Source organism: Rattus rattus, chromosome 8, assembly GCF_011064425.1.
Source record: "Rattus rattus isolate New Zealand chromosome 8, Rrattus_CSIRO_v1, whole genome shotgun sequence".
NCBI lineage: Eukaryota > Metazoa > Chordata > Mammalia > Rodentia > Muridae > Rattus > Rattus rattus.
The window spans coordinates 38,468,095-38,474,766 of NC_046161.1; the positions used below are offsets into that span (position 1 = coordinate 38,468,095).

The 6,672-nt window shown below is 45.9% G+C and overlaps 1 non-coding gene across 1 annotated transcript; it reads right to left on the minus strand.

Annotated features, from left to right (window-relative positions):
* Window positions 1-4,000: 4,000 nt before the first annotated feature.
* LOC116908332 lies at window positions 4,001-4,104 on the minus strand. Its single transcript, XR_004388887.1, has one exon. It is a non-coding gene; the product is annotated as a U6 spliceosomal RNA (small nuclear RNA).
* Window positions 4,105-6,672: the final 2,568 nt, after the last annotated feature.

Genomic DNA, 6,672 nt, shown 5'->3' on the forward strand with positions numbered 1-6,672 from the left:
TGCATGCAATCAAGCTGAGGTGTCTGTAACACATAATTACAACTCGAGCATCTACTTGCCAACCACTAGAACCCAGCCATGATAGTCCTTAGCCCCGTCTGCGTCATTTTGCCTTTGCCTCCAATGGTACTGGGAATGAGATAGTGCTTTAGAGATGTGTGTGTATGTGTGTATGCATGTATGGGTGTATGTGTGTGTGTATGTGTGTGTATGTGTGTGTGTATGCGTGTATGCGTGTATGCATGTATGGGTGTGTGTGTTTGTGTGTGTATGCGTGTATGTGTGTGTATGTGTATGTGTGTATGTATGTGTGTGTATGTGTGTATGCATGTATGCGTGTGTGTGTGTGTGTGTGTGTGTGTGGTGAATGCGTGTGGTCTGTGCACATGAGTGTTAGGCTGCACGTGGAAGCCAGACAGACTGTTGGGTATCTTCTTCCATCTATTTCCACCTTATTATCTTGGGGCAGAGCTAGGCTGACTGACCAGCAAGCTCTCAGGACCCTCCTGTGTCTGTCTCCGTCTTCCTCCCATGCTGGCATTCAGGAGCACACAGCCATACCTTGCTTTCTGTGTAAGTACCGGGGATCCAAATCCAGGTTGTCTTGCTACCCGCTTGGGCCAGCTCCCTAACCCTACAGACACTGCTTTACTTAATGCTTGTATTGACCCTGCCGAAAGCAGCTGCAGCCGTCCCACTTGACAGGTAAGCAGCTGAGGCCCAGCCTCAGGTAGCAGGAAGCAGCTGGCCAACATACGGGCTGCCCAGTTCCATTTGAGCCCCCAGTTCACAGACAGTCTGTCTGGAGCAAGCTGGGCCCACAGATGGCCTCTTCAAATACCGACCCGTCATCCTACTAAGTGTTCCAGAGCTACATTTGGTGACACCATGGCCAGCAACCTCAACAAGATAGGGAACGTTTAAAAACCCCTTATATACCATCTTCACTTTTTAGCCGGAAGATTCAGGACCTGGTGTAAGGCCCGTGTGCCCATCACCCAGCTTCAGAACACCAACAACATTTGGCTGTCTGTTTCCTCTGTTCCCTCCCACGTGCTTCTTCTTTCCTTCCCGAAGATTTTAAAGCAAATCTCCGCCATCCATTCACTCCACCTGTAAATACTTCACGCGCATCTCTGTCAGACCAGGGCTTCTCTTCCTAGCACCTAATTACAATACCATTACCAGCAACAAAATGAGCCCCGACTCCGAAGGCTATGAAATTCTCACGGCACCTTTATGTCTCCTCAGTCGAGTCAGCGGGGGCTTTGGACAGTTGTCTCGTTCAGATCTAGATCCAAACAGGCCTGTCCGTTGCACTTGGGTGGCATCTCCCACCCCACTGCATCCTGCCCCCTTCACCAGCTACAAGACATGCATGGGTGTCCCTCGGGAGGTACCACATTCCAACTTACAACGCTGTTTGCTTTTATTAATGTTGGGAGGTTATGTGTATGTGTGTGGACTTTCACCGGCACATGGACATTCATAGGTATGTACACCCTCATGTGTGTGAGTGTGTGTGTGTATATGTGCATATGTATGTGTGTGCATGTGTGTATGTGTGTATGTGTATATGTGTGTATGTGTATGTATGTATGTGTACATGTGTATATGTGTGTGTGCATGTGCCTCTGTGTGTGTGTCTGTGTGTGTGCCTGTGTGTATATGTGCGTATGTATGTGTGTGCATGTGTGTATGTATGTGTGTATATGTGTATATGTGTGTATGTGTGTATGTGTATGTATGTGTGTGTGTGTATATGTGTGTGCATGTGCCTCTGTGTGTGTGTGTGTGTGTGCCTGTGTGTGTATATGTGCGTATGTGTGTGCATGTGTGTATGTATGTGTGTATATGTGTGTATGTGTGTATGTATGTGTGTATATGTGTGTATGTGTGTATGTGTGTATATGTATATGTACATGTGTATATGTGTGTGCCTATCTGTGTGTTCATGTGTGTGTCTTTGTGTGTGTCTGTGTGTGTGCCTATGTGTGTGTATATGTGTGTATATGTATGTGTATGTTTATATATGTGTGTGCATGCGTGTGCGTGCGTGTGCCTGTGTGTGTGTTCATGTGTGTGTACCTGTGTGTGTAGGTTGTCTTCAGATGTCTTTCTCAGTCACTCTTTAGTACCCATTGGGTGTCTCAAAATAAATGGTTACTTTCTCCTGTCTGTTTCCCTGGAGTTAAGTTCCCCCACTTTTCTCTCTCCCTCTCTCCCTTTCTCCTCTGCATCACACCCCCATCCAGATAGCAGGCTTTGGGAGGACAGGACTGGTATTTCTGAGGCCTAAAATAGTCAAGTACTTCTTGACTAATAAATAGAACACATGGGAGACAGAGAGGGAGAGAGACATCCCTTCCAAAGAGCTCGCAGTATAGACTAAGAGGAAGGAAAACAGAATGAAAGACCTTTCCGTCTGTCAATTAATCAATATCAGTTAATCACCGACCGATGGCCTCCACACGAGGCGCCTGGAGCGGGATGTCTTGGCTGTTAAGGCTGTAGTTAAAGGATTAATTGATGCATGATCTCTCTGTGATCCAGAGCCCAGCTGGGGACTGGGGTGAGGAAAGACTCCTAGAAGCTCTCCTGGAACTTTCTAGAGGAAGTCCCGAGCTGAGCCTTGGTTAGCAGACATCCCTCCCCTCTCCCTGGGGCCCAGGGCTCCAGGGAATCGGACCTTTGCGGGAGATAAGGAAGCCGCCACTCTGCTGTTTGCCCAGGTCTTGCAGTACTGAGGGGATGGCAGAGTTCTGTAGTCTTCCCCATTCAGCTGAAGAAGCAGACGCAGGAAAGAAGAGGGTGGAAGGGATACTGAGGCACCCAAGAGGAGGCAGAGTGCCAGGAGTGAAGGAACTGCAGCCCCGGGGAGAAGAGTCTTCACTGGACATCATATGTGGCCCGGGGCGCTCCAGCCCAGGCCCAAAGCCGAGGAGAAAGACCAAAGCACCCTGTCCCAGGCTCCATCCTGCAGCTCCAGGGGCCTTCCGTTGGGGTGAGCATCCAGGAGCTTCACACACTGTTCCTCAGGCTCCCCTGCTTCGTCACTTCAGTCATTTTTAATCCAGACAGAAGACTTTGCTTAGCCCTTTCTGGTCTCCTCCGAACAGACTTTCATCTTTTCGCTATCTTATTTTACAGGTTCGAGCTCGACTGTTTTTATTAAGTAATCCTTTGGCTCTTAAGAAAATTTGGGGCCTTATTCTTATTTATTTCACTTTTCCCCCTTTCGCGTCCGAATGCAGAGACAGCAGTATTGCAGAGGGAGGCCAGCAGGGTCCCTCCCTCCTAGAGGCTTGGGAAACAAGGGTAATAAACTCGGGGCCCAGACAGTCCTCCAGCAAAGCTGGTGCTCCCATTAAAAATTACTCATTTCAGCCATATGGAGACCCAGGGTGAATGGCTCTCGCGGAGAAGATAAGATTAGCCCTCACAGCCCAGAGGACTTACCAGAACTGGGACTTTTAACTTATTTGTGAGCGGCTAAGTGACATTCTGTTGAAGCTGCTTTGACAGGTGGATACCTGATATGGTCTCTGTGTTCTAAAAGCAGCCATTACACCCTCTGCTGGCTCTCTCTACCCAGCCACATGAGAAGCAGGATTTTTACCCCACCCCAAGCCTAAGGCACAGGTAGAAGCAGAAATCCACACGGGGTGGGGGGGATTCTAAACAACAAGCAACCAGCCTATGCCACTCTGACATAGCTACATCTAATGTGTGCCCTGTGTCACCCCAGAGGACAGGGCTATCCTTCTATCCCATCGCTTGGAGTTTGCCTATTCAGACACATGGGCAACGTGCAGAAGCATGGTGTCCCCTGCTTCTTGGAAATGTATGTAAATGGTTTCTGTGCCACTCTGTCTCTGACATTTCCCGCCTCTGGGTTGCGTGAGGCAACTTCCCTATTTCGGGAGGAAGATGTAGTAATTGCTCGCAGCTTTTGTTTGCAGCCCGGTATTCCATCATGCGCTCGAGCTGTGCTTTGTTTAAAAATACAGGACGTTTTATAGATCTGTGTGTCATCCGTGCACAGGGACCCGGCTAATGTTCTCTGGATCGTTCTGGTTTTTGTCACATAGGCTGCAAAAGCCAGGACTTGTTTCCTGTTCTCAGGGCCAGATCTCGGGAAGCTCCTGTCAGTCTCAAACTCCATCCGAGGCTGATAATGACCTTGAACTTCCTCTAAGGGTCGGTGTCAAACCCAAGGCTTGTTGCCTGCTAGGTATTCTGCCCCATGAGCCACATCCCAACCTCGATCGCCATTTTTACCTTCCCATTCCTGGTGGAGGACATAAGCTGGCTCAGGTCCTCGTTATCACCTGAGAGGACTTCACTTTTCTAATTTTTGACAATCCAAGGGGTTAAAACTCCACCTTCTTTCTTTGTGTTAAAGAGATCGAGCAATAATGGTATGGTTATCATTTGTTCATATGTCTGCTTCTGTGAATGGCCTGTCTCACTGGTTGTGTGTGTGTGTGTGTGTGTGTGTGTGTGTGTGTGTGTGTGTGTGTGTGAATTCGATTTACAGGTCTTAAAAATAAGTGCTGGATATTAATCTTTGACAGCCTTAAAGTTTGAAAAACCATCCCCCACTCCATCCACCACCCCTTGTTAACTGCGGGTACAGTGTGGGGTTTTTGTTTGTTTGTTTTTGAGACTCACTATATAACTCAATATATAACTGGAAGTCGCTCTGTAGTCCAGGTTGGCCTTGAACTCACAGAAATGTACCTGCCTCTCTGCCTCCAAAGTGCTGGGGTTAAAGGCCATACCACTATGACCTCCACTAGTTGGGTTCTGTTTGGTCGTTTCTTGGTTTGGGGGTTTATGGTTTACGTCCTTTAACAGCAATCTATAATGTTGGAATGATCAAATCCATTTATTTTGTGCCTTACACTCCATGTATTTTTTTTTTCAAATCTTTTCAAAGGAACACTCTCTCTCTCTCTCTGAGGTTCAGAGTTCTTTCCAATTCATTTTCCTCTATTTGATTTATAATTTTGCATTTCACATTTAAGTCTTTATTCATTTGGAGTTTCAAAAAAAAATAAAGCATGAACCCAATTTAACTTCTTCCCAAAGAAGTGGGCCGTTTTCTCTGAGACGCTTCCCTCTGGAACTTAGCCTTCTGGCTACTCTGGATGCGTCCCCTGTCGTCTGCCGAGTTCCTTCACCGTCTCGTTTACTCAGCCTTCTTTCTGTTTATTAGATGTGTTTATCTATGTGTGTCTACATCTGCTTCTGGTCTCCTACTCTGTTTCTCCAGCTTGTCTGTCTAGTCCTTTGACAATAATGCCCCGTGTTTATTATTTTGACTTTGTAACCATCTTGAAGATGCACAGCACAAGTGTTGTTTCTTTGTTCTGTTGAAATTGGAATTAGCTGTTTGCAGTTCTCCATTCTCCTATGTAGAGTTTATAATCAATTTAATTCCCTAAAATTCCTGCTGGAGTTTAATTGAATGTAGAAATTAATTTCAGGTTAATAGGTATCTTTAGAAGATGAAATCATCTCAAAGATAGATACAGTGTTTCTTTTTACTTGGGGCCTCGGGTTAATGGCCTTTCCTGGATTTTGTTTTCTTCTGTGGTCTTGGGCCTTCTTTGTTAGCTAATAATCCCTTGGACCCTTGTGGTTTTCTTTCTTACTATGAGAAGTTGGTTTGCTCTGATTCGGAACCCTGGTAGGGCCCAGAGTAAGCGGAGGTAATTGAAAGGTTGAAAGGCAGGGTGTCCTCACCATAACCACTGAAGACTGCTCTCTTTCCATCGCACCAGCCTCAATGTTGACTAGCACCGAGAGCCCACAGGTACTAGGCTCCAGGAGATGGGAATTTGAGCTGGAGACATGTCTAGCCGGAGTCATGGGTGTATGGCTTAACTCTGAATAGTTAAGGTCATTGCCTAGTGTCCTGGTGTATGAATGCCCTCTGAGAATTACAGGATTTCTCCCAAGAAAAAAGATGAGCTAAAGATGTAGACGCAGAGGTACAAAGACAGAGATAAATCAAGGGCTGATTAGTAAGAGGCTGAAGAGATGGTTCAGCAGTTAAGAGTACTTGTTCTTGCAGAGAATCTGGTTTAGATTTCCTGTACCTACGTGTGGCCTCACAGACCATCTATGAGTGCAGTCCTAAGGGAGCTGGACACCCATGCAAACAAAACACCCATACACATAAAATAAATAAGTCTTTATTTAAATATCTAAAATTAGTAAGAAAAAAAGCACTGTTGTTTGTTTATGTGTATTTATGTGCAGGTGTGAGTGCCTGTCAGCCTTTATGTGCACGACTTGCATGCAGTGTCTGTGGAGACCAGAAGGGGGCATCAGAACCCTTGAAAGTGGAGTCTTCTGCAAAACCGTACAACGCATACACACAATCATTTAAAAGGCTCTCCGGTTTTGATTCTTTTCTTTTTGTTTTTGTTTTGTCAAAACATAGGCTATAGGCTAAATCAGATTTGTTTTTTAAGTTGTTTAACTAGAAAGAGCCCCATGCATTCATTCATATTGAATGTGTTTGTTTACACCACAGCTCTCCGATCTGAAAAGATTTCCTATCTGCTCTTTGACAAGAAAAACTTTGCTAATATCTACCTTTTGTTTATTTTGTTGTTTTATTGAGACAGGGTCTCCGGTGCACAGGACTGGCCTCGAACT